The following is an 11210-nucleotide window of genomic DNA, read 5'->3' as shown; positions in this document are numbered from 1 at the left end:
TATAGTATTGTATGTTAAGTTATGTATCCTTTTTTAATATTAGGAACCAGTGGGAACCCATGCGATGCACGGGATTTGTTAAGTGAAAGCTAAACAATAGAAACACGTAAGAGTATACAATTATTTTATATTTTTTAAATTTTAAATAATTAATAATTATGTATATTTATATACAATTTTAATGAAATTTTTATAATACAAAATAACAATAATTAATTTTAGCTATGGTTGTTCATCAAACCGATGACTCAGTTGTATAGTATTTCTGGTTGACTTTAGTTCAATAATTTCCCAATCTGACTAGGTTGGCTCAGTTTCACTTTGGCCATTTGTAAATCGAACAACCTGACCATGAATATATATTAATATTTTTTATTTTAAATATATTTCTAATACAGAAAATGGAAAAATTCCCATATTTCTTAAGCTAAAATATTTTATATCAAAAATTTAATTTTTAATAGTGCAACTATAATTTTTTAATTTTAACTTTTTTTAGTTTAGATATTTTGAACCAACAAACCAAACCAAAAATCAACCCAAATCAATGCAACCCATGTGAGTCGGTTTTCACAAATGACCAATCGGTTTCGGGTGACTGACTCCCCAACCTAACCAAGTTGATTTGGTTGGCCAAACAACATAAAACGAACTGAACGAACCCGTGAACAATCCTAATTTCAAACTAAATTAATAGTTTAACCTCCAATAATTATTGAAAACTTATAGCAAAATTACACAATTGAAAATAGAAAAATAATGAAAATACAAAAAATAACAATAAATAAAAAGTATAGTAATTACAAAATTAAAAAAACTAAAAAAAATATTAATCTATAATAATTTAATCTCCAATAAGTATTTTCTAATAAACTATAACAAAAATACAATAAATACAATTAAGTACAATAAATTAAATTTAAAAAGTTCAATAATAGTAGTTTAATCTCTAATAATTATCTAACATTTTATGTTAAATAACAAAAAATAATTTTATACATAATTATTGAAAATATATTTATCACAAAAAACAATAAATAATTACTGAAATACAATAAATATTAATTTTAGTATATATAATTACACAATAAATATAGATCAAGAGTTTAAAATAATTATTAATAAATATTATTTTTTTCAAAGTTATTTTCTGGAATTATTAATTGATATAAGTGAAATTAGTTGTTTACAATATTATTTAGTTATTTAAATAATAATATTATTTAACTTTAAAATAATTATTATTTATTGAATTTAATAATCCATAAAATTATAATTCATACTATTAGTACATTATTTCACTACTAATTTTATAAAATATTAAATTATTATTAATTTTAATATTATGTTATAATTATTTTTCTACTTTTAAGAAAGCTTTTAAATTTGTTACATAATTTCATTATTTTAACTATTTAAAATCTAGTTATGTTTAATATTTTGTTATTTAAATATTTAAATAATATGTAAAATAATTAAAATTTTTTGTTATTTGAATTTTATTTATTTTAAAGCTATTGCATAATATTAATATTTTGTTATTTAAGATAAAATATTTAACTAATATTTTATTTTTTAATGTTTCATTTTTATTATTTGAATAACTTTTAAATTGAATAATCTGTAAAATCACAATTTATATTGTTAGTACAATATAACTTCTTGATGAATATTGTTAAACCTATTGGAATTACTGATTGTGTTTTTAATGAATATTTTAAAATAATTATATAATTTCTTTAGAATATTTAAATATTTTTTACCAATTTTAATTCAAACTTTCTTTAGATAGATATAGATAAAAAGTGAGGGAGAGGATAAATAGGAATTATAGATAATTTAGGAGAAAGTGGGAGATATTGAAGGAGTTAATTTAGGAGAAGAGATTATTTATGTTATTGGGAACGGAGAGAGAGAGAGAGAGAGAGAGAGAGAGAGAGAGAGAGATTTTAGGTAGTTTTTTATGGGGAAGGAGAGCATATCATTGGTTGTTTAAAAATAACATAATTAAAAATATAAAAAATGAGGAAATTTCTAGACTTACTTCTTTTAATATATACTAGTGGGGACCCATGTGATGCATGGAATTTGTTAAGTGAAAGCTAAACAATTGAAACACATAAGAGTATACAATTGTTTTATATCTTTTAACTTTTAAATAATTAATAATTATTTATATTTTTATATATTATTTTTAATAAGTTTTTTATAGTACAAAAAATAACAATAATTAATTTCAGATAGGGTTGTTCGTCGAACTAGTGAAACCGACCAAGTTGGATGAGTTTTGCTTTGGTCATTTGTAAATCGACCAAAATCGAACGATCCAACTATTTTATTTTTCTAATGTTGATTTTTTTTAATAACATTTAAATTTAATCATCCAAAAAATCATAAAATCACAATTTATATTGTTAGTACGTAATTTTGTACAAATATAAAATTATTAATAATATGAATATTATTAAATCTATTATAATTATTTTTTGGGTAAATTTCTTAAACTACCCTCATGGCTTAGCTAATTGACTAAGTATACCCCTACTGTTTGACTATTGTCTAAGATTACTCCTATTGTTTTGGGAAATTGCCATTATTATTAAAATATTGACATAAGGGCTAAAATATTTGTTTTGCCCTTAAGTCAAATTGGAATCTCCTCATGTTCTTCTTTGTCTTCCTCAATCTGGTCTTCACCACCTAGGTCCACTCACCCTGCCTCCAATTTGAATATGCCATTAGCTGAACTCAATCAAACGGGTGCCCAAATCTGTAGAGAATCTTTGAGATCTGCAAGGAATATAGAAAAAACAAATGAGGAGAAGGAATATAAGACGAAAATAAAAATTGTTGTGGCAATCTTATGTTAGATAGGATAAAGAGAGAGAGAGAGAGAGAGAGAGAGAGAGAGAGAGAGAGAGTGAGTGAGTGAGTGAGAGTGAGAGATGAACCTGCTTCAAATGTTTAGCCCAAAACCCTTATTCACTGCCTTTAGCGCCTTATTAGGCACATACAAATGCATTGAAGATGATGTTGGGGAGAAATCACAACCTCCTGTCAATCCAAAAAAGGGGTGCCATCGTTAAAGATGAGATTGTTGTAAAATACAAAACCCCAAGTGTTCTACCCAAGATTCGAAACGATGTGTTCAATGTAAACCATCTTAGTAGTGATTGTCACCAAATAAGCAAATACCCATGACTAAGCAGTGAGGGTGAACATTGAATCAATGCCCACATATCCAATCGCACCACCCGATGTGATCACTAGAAATGCGAAGGTGAGCTTCGATGGGCATGGCTGTTTTCAAAACATGGTATCCGCTATGGCAACCAAAAGGGGCGTATACGATCTGAAAATGATGAAGGTATTGACATTGGCATGATGAAGCATATTTGCATTGGTAAAGATTGCAATGTAGAAAACAATGGCAATAGACAAGAATGTCTTTGCAGTCTCTAATGTGAAAGGGTCACAATAGAGAAACCCCAGCCTCCAAAGAACCCCAAACACCCAGAGCACAAGTCAAGTACTGCAACGCAATCATAAGGTAAGAAATAACTTCTCACACTCTGACTTGCATCACTTTTGATGGGGTGAAAAGATTGGCCTTTTAAGAAACTAGGGAAGTATTCATGGCCATGGAGGTTTCATAGCTCTATGTTTCGATTGAAGCACTCCCTCCCATGAAAAACTAATTGGGGATACTCATATATGAGTATCTCTTAGATGCTCAAACACTTAAGTTTGAATTCTTAGCAAATATGAGAGATACTCATATCTGAGTAGCCGATAATGGGATCCAATATCCACAATGAAGCCGGTAATGAAAGCTCTCTGCCATGAAAAAACACATTTCTCTGTTTTTCTTCTTGTGTGTCTTCTGTTTTGATGCATGATTTTCTAGTCTATAGTAGCTAATGACGGGATTTGGTATTCACAATGAAGCTGCCAAGAGTGAGAGAGAGATAGATAATGAAGGGGGAGGAAAGAAAGAGAGAAAGATCGGGGGTGAAGGGGTCCGCTACTACAACGGCAATGATGAAACATGGAGAGAGGGATAGAGAACGAAGGGGAACATAGAGAGAGAGAGAGAGAGAGAGAGAGGGAGGGAGGGATGGAGTGAGGTAGGTGGTGGAGGGGGCTATCGTTGTCGTTGGTTCGGGACCGAGCCAACTCGGTTTGCCATTGTTTAACCACTATTGAAAGGAAGAACATTAATGGTAAAGTTTGGTTTAAAAAATTATGTCACATGTGTACGAGTTTTTATGGAATATTAACGAATGCTAACAATAGGGGTAGAGCTAGTCAATTGTTAGAAACAGTAGGGGTAGTGTTAGACAATAGTCAAACAGTAAGAGTATATTTAGTCAATAGTTAAACCATAAGGGTAGTTTATGAAATGTAGCCTTATCTTGTGTTTATAAAAAATATTTTAAATTTATTGTATAATTTCATTATAATATTTAAATAATTGTTAAATTTTTTAATTTAAACCTTCTTTAAATAGATAATTATAAAAAGTGGGGGAGATGATAAATAGGAATTAGAGATAATTTAGGAGAGAAATTCTCTACTAAATTAGAGATCATTTATGGGGTAAATAGGAATTAGAGATAATTGAAGAGATGAATAGGAATTAGAGATAATTAAGGAGAAAGTGAGGGATAGTGTTAGTGGGGGAGGTAATTTGGGAAAAGAGATTATTTAGTTTATTGGGAATGTGGGAAAGAGAGGGAGATATAGAGCGCGCGCGAGAGAGAGAGAGAGAGAGATTAGATAGTTTTTATGGGGAACGAGAACATCTCATTGGTTATTAAAAATATGACATTGAATACAAAAAAAAAAAAGATAAAATTCATAGACTTCATTTTTTAATATGTATATAATATATATATATATATATATATATATTATAAACATGCCGTAACTACATAATTAGCCGTATAATTGGCAATATTCATTATTATCATGGTTTTAAATATCGATGATATTTGGTGAAATATCCTTGACATATCCCCATTTGGCATTTACTATGTGGTGATACAAATTTTTCTTGGGAATCTTTTATTTTTCCAAATATCCTTGACATTTTGTCAATATGTTGGAAATATTTTGTATTTAGTGATTGACTATGGCAGCGTTTGGCAAGTTTTTTTGCACAATCTTTTGGGCTTTGACAAACTTGAAACACTAAAAATTAGTTGTATTATTTATTTAGCAACCAGAAAGCAATAAATACGAGAAGATGTGTGCATGGAAATACCTGAAAAAAATGAAAATGTTAAGTTTTGAGAAACTTCAAATGAAGCTTTATGATTCTCTGTGTGATGGATAGCATCTAAACATGTTTTTAAAAGCTTGCTAAACTGAACAGCTTACCAACGTATTGCTTTTGTCTTTAAAGAGAAAACCCCAAAAGCTCAGTGTATGTTTGACCATTTAGCTACTAGAAGATATTTCTAAAAAGAGTTGCCAAATGACACTTATATATTTAAAGTTTGTAATTGATATAACTAAAAAAAGTTTTTAATATTTCATTAAAATCATCATAAATTTTAAAAAAATCCTAAAAGAAATAGCAAGGAATTAATAATTGGATAATTAAATTACTACTTTAATATGATTCACTTATTAAATCACTATAGTTTAAAAGAAAATATAACAGTGCATAACTATATTTATACTACTAATAAAAGTGAAATGATATTATGGAATTTTCGTTTGACTAAAATACTCCAATATGTTTAATCTAGCAATTATGAAAATGTAGTTTGAATAACCACTATTCTCTTTATTCAAATCCTTATTGTTAAATAATCTTATATTTAATGTATTAATTTAGTAATCATTGAATGCTTTTCTTGACTAAAATATCCATATTTTTTGAATTTGGTCATTCTCTAATTATGAAGATACAAAATTTAATTCAAACTAATACAATTCTCCTCATTCAATTCCCTCTCATTAAGTCTTATATTTAAGGCAATAACTCACATTTTTTCATTAAATTGTATATTAATTAGCTATATTAAAGAAAAGTATGTATGGTAAAGAATAATTGATATCATTGATGATATAAATAAAATATAAATCTAAAAATAATTCAAAGTGTAATTTTTTATAGAGAAAAAACAATTCAATCTTTTGGGTCAAGTGTATTAATGTACCAACAATTATTGGTGTGATAATTTAATAATAATAATAATAATATGAATATACAAAATTATATAAAATATATAGAAAACATTTGGACACATCTCTAATATCATATATTCATCGTATTAAAAAAATACACGTGACAAATAAGAATGAATTTTATATGCATAAAAATATAAAAAAGTTGTAGAAATCTTTGAAAACATATTATTTTATCATCATCATCATCATCATCAAGTTTTGTCGCATGCAAAGCACGTGTACACTTACTAGTAATAACAAAATGGTGTTTTCAATCTAATATAAAACATATCAACTGAGTGGTGGCTTAGTTGGTACATTGCTGGGTAGCCCTATCAAATTTGCAAATTTGAATCCCGCTACCTATTATCACTTACTTTGAAAGTTATTAATGTGTTACATTAAAATACAAAAAAAAAAAATCTAATAAAGAACATATAGTAATAATAAAGACAACAATTAAAATGGAAAGAAATTGACATATGCAAAGAATAAAAGATGGGTAAAAAACAAAATGAAGACAAAGAAAAAATACCCATTACAGTCGCTTATTATTTTTTTTTTATATTTGATTTATACAATTTCTTATTATGATTTATTGAGTCTTAAATGTGTGGTTATATTTGTTCTAATAATCTCATGATATTTTATTAACCAACTTAATGTTTCTATAAAGATTACTTTGTTTTTTAGATTTTCTTTTCCAAATATTTTAGCAAATTTAGGAAAATATATCAGAAATTTTCTGAAACTTTACATGGTGAAATGTTCATTAATATTGATATCATTAACTATAATTATTATAACTTAAATTTTGTAAATATTATATTTTACATTTATTATTATATTAGTTCAAAATTTTGCCAAAATTTGAATTTAGTAAATAGCTACCACATTTAGCAATTATTCACAATTACCACAATAACTATGAACCAGAATTCACCACTTCTAATACTTCATATCAAATAGTGAAAATAACATTGCACTATTTGTATTACAGTAATAAGTGTGCATGTGTTTTTGAATGCGTCAATTTTGATGATGACAACAATGATAATGATAGTAAATAACATGTTTTCCAATTTTTATGCAATTTTGTTTATTTTTTATGTATTACCTTTTTTTGTATTTTTTATAATTTTGTGTTTTCATCATTTCTATTTTTTTTTTATAATTTTGATGATGACATCAATGGTAATCACATTTAACCCAAAATATTAAATTGTTGACTTGCTACCAAACAATCAAACAACTCCATTTTTAATTTCTATCATCTATAAAAAACAATTATTCATTATATGCATTTTTTCTTAGATAATATGGTTAATTAATATATGATTTTCTTTTCAAAAAAATATAGGATTTAATAAAATGATGGAGTTAATACCCCTCAATAACTTAATGAGTGTGAATTGAATGAGGATAAATTGAAAGTTCAAATTACATTTCTTACCTTACAATTAGAGTGAACAAATTAAAAGATAGGGGTATTTTAGTCACGGATATAAATCAATTGATGTTAATGGGAGATAATAATTTAAATACATGACTTAGTGAAATATATTTGAATGAGGATAAAAGCGATTGTTCAAATTATATATTTGTCCATGCAATTAGAGTGTGACCAAATTAAAAAATTTGGGTATTTTAGACAAACAAAAGTTTCATGCTCTCACTCACATATTTAATAACAGTATAAATATAGATCGGGCGAATCCAAATGAACTACAAATGCATATACAATGAGATATGAGAGTGAATACGGAAATACCAATGTGTTCATTATTGACTGGTTTGGCAATCATTTCTACTGTTCTACGATTCTTTGATATGGATTGCTATTTTCTTTCATTATATTTTGATTATGTTAAAAGCTGAGGGCCACACTAAGAAGGTTGAATCTTGGTTGCGTTACTTTTACTAAGGTTGTTTTTGTTTTAGGTGTAAATTCAATTTTCTACCGATGAAAAATGTGACCCTGGTTCAGTGATCAATTGAAATTGGAACTACTCAGTTTTGAATATTTACACTAATCATGTTTTCTTGTTAAGGTGTAAAATTTAATGAAATTGTTTGTTAAATCATAATGAATTATAGTTTATTGAACAAATAATGGAATAATGGAGCAAGTGCTTGACTGCCAATATAGAGGAACAGTGGAATGTCGATTACCCTTGAGAGTTTTCTGGTTTGTATGGACTTATGAGTTCAAATCGAGCATAAGATTCCAAGACCACAACACTAAACCCAACTAGATGTAGTTTTAGACATTCTTACGGAGGCTGTAGATGAAGTAAATGACATTTTTTTTAGCATAAAGTTGTGTTCGATGATGAAAACAATAACACTCACTAACCAACCTGAGACAAGGTGGTTACAAAAGATGATCATGACGGTCAAGCACCATTCCCAAAATGGAGACCCCAGATGGATTTATTCTTGAAGTGTTTCAAAGTGAGGAGGTGATAATACAAGTAATTATAATAAAATATGAACCCTTTTCGATTATAGCTCTACAACCTGTTCCATTCGTCTTTATCAAAATCATCTTTGTCATCACTATCGTTAGTGGTTGATAGGGTTTTTTCATAAGGGTTTAGGGGTTTTAGTAATTCTATTTGTCGGGGGTGGGTTTTGGGGTAAATGGGTAGTTGCATTCGATGAAATGATATTTGAGTTTGAAGACGCCGAGCTTGAAGGTTGTTTATTTTGCAATGGTGAAACATCAAGCTTGTACCAAGGATTAAAGTATCGGTATCGGGTATAGTATCGGACAACTCGGATACGCATACGCTTTGGAAACGCATGGTTACGAATGAAAAATATGAAAATGCATGGATATGCTATAAAAATACATGTAAATTCCATAAATATAATAATATCATTAAATTTAAGATCAAAATAATCACAATAGTATATAAATACATTAGAAATGTATATTTTAGTGATATATATGAATAAATATATTATAATTAATATATCAAGATGCATAGATATCATATAATCTTATTTATAATGCACCAATCAAGAGTCCAAAGCACTAAACATATGCACCTATTATATTTTAATTATTATATAAATTATTTCTATTTTTTTTTTTTAACATTAAGAAAAAAGTAAACTAAATATTAAATTCTCAAATACAAATTAAAATACAAATTAATAATTTATAAAAATCTAATATTAACTTAAAGTATAAGAAATTTTTTAAAAATTATAACATACATATCATATAAAAATTCATAATTTTTACTTACTAAAACAATAATTCATTTATTTGAAATAAATGTAGATTAATGGATTTGATAAATTCAATTTAATGTTATAGTCTTAAATATTTTATAAACAATATTTTTCTTTTTTATAAATAATAAATATGTTGTTATTACTTATTAATATAAATTAATAATTACTAAAAGTATATAATAATTTTAATATGCATATCAATTGCAAATTTATAAATTTTAATTATTTAAATAGTTATTCTATTCTTAATATTTTAGTTGTATAAATTATTTGATATTAAAATCATCTTTTTATATAAACATGGATTTTATAAATTATTTATTGTATTAGTTTATAATATACTATTTTAAAATATTATTATTTTGAAATTTTAGTTAGAGTTTTTTTTTGGTAATAAAGATTGAAAAAATCACATGTAAACACAAAAGTTAATAGTCTATTTTAGTTTACTTAATATCACAAGGACAAACGTGGGTTAGTAGCTTGGGCGTGCTCGGAGCACTCGAGTTTGAATCATCATGTCTGCAATATTTTATAGAGAAATAATGTGTATCGATGCATATCGCCCGATACAATGCGATACAGGCTGATACGGATTTGTATAGCTATGATACATACGACTCATGGGATACGATTTTGCTCGTAGCGTATCTCGTACAGGCATAGGCCGATACAGATAAGACCTATTGTATCGACATTTAAGTCCTTGGCTTGAACGTTTGTTACCCTTGCAATAGCAAAGACGATATGCTTGAACTCTGTAGTGATGAAATGTCAAGTTTGAATAATGGGTGCTCTTGATAGCTGAGAGAAAATGCAAGTATAGGCATTTATCTTGGTCGCTCAAATTCGTTCCTTAAATCATAAAAAAAATGTTGGAAGAATTGTACCTGCACTGTCACTAATAGGAGGTGTGAGCAGTGATTTAATCGTTCCTCATATCCACTCCTCATATTGGAAAAAATGGTGGAAACATCGGTACTAGTTAACTGTTGCAGCCGCTGAGAGGAGATACTAGCATGGCATAATGGAGTTTTACATTGATTTTTTTTGTGGAAATTTTCTATTGATTCTCGATATAAAACTTACCTTGTATAGAGCGCTTTACGTCAAATTTCAATATAAAAAAACACCTAAAACAAACACTATAAAATTCGAACCGAAGTGTAAAGTTTATTGCAATTCTCATTTTCACAAAAAACAAATGCAATTTAAGGAGGTGTATTAGTAAAAGCTCATTCTTGTCAATTTCATAGTGTGCATTGGTTTTTGTTCACAATACCCATTGCTCTTTCATTTTCCATGATAAAATTGAGTACAAAACATCGTATAAAAAATAATATAATTACTAAATATGCTTGATGATGTTAGAAGTTTTCTTGCGATGGATTTACGAGGACGAAATTTCCATAAAAAAATAAACACAACCTACGGAGGTGTATTAGTGCCATGTTAAAAAGTTAACTTTTGTCAATTTCAAAGTATGCATTGGTTTTTGTTTACTATATCCATTGCTCTGACATTTTTTATAACAAATTCGAGTACAAAGCATCATATAAAAACAATAATATTACGAAATATGGCCAATGAGGATGACAATTTTCCTGTCAAGGCTTTACAAGGATAGACACTACCTTGGTAGAGATGGGGCAAGAATGTTATTAACATTACTTATGCTATTATATCACTATTTATATTATATATGTATATATCAAAATATATTAAAAATATTATTCATGTCTTATTTTTTTTCCTTTACTTTATATAAATGTATTTTTAAAAAC

General features: G+C 27.3%; 1 pseudogene; it reads right to left on the bottom strand.

Annotated features, from left to right (window-relative positions):
* Positions 1 to 3044: 3044 nt before the first annotated feature.
* Positions 3045 to 3547, bottom strand: LOC148879890 (GDP-fucose transporter 1 pseudogene; annotated as a pseudogene).
* Between the last annotated feature and the right edge of the window lie 7663 nt (positions 3548 to 11210).

This window comes from Nelumbo lutea, chromosome 1, assembly GCF_056320005.1.
Source record: "Nelumbo lutea isolate HS-2025 chromosome 1, American lotus-T2T, whole genome shotgun sequence".
Taxonomy (NCBI): Eukaryota; Viridiplantae; Streptophyta; class Magnoliopsida; order Proteales; family Nelumbonaceae; genus Nelumbo; species Nelumbo lutea.
The sequence above is the reverse complement of the archived record's forward strand: the minus strand, read 5'-3'. Positions and strand labels throughout refer to the sequence as shown.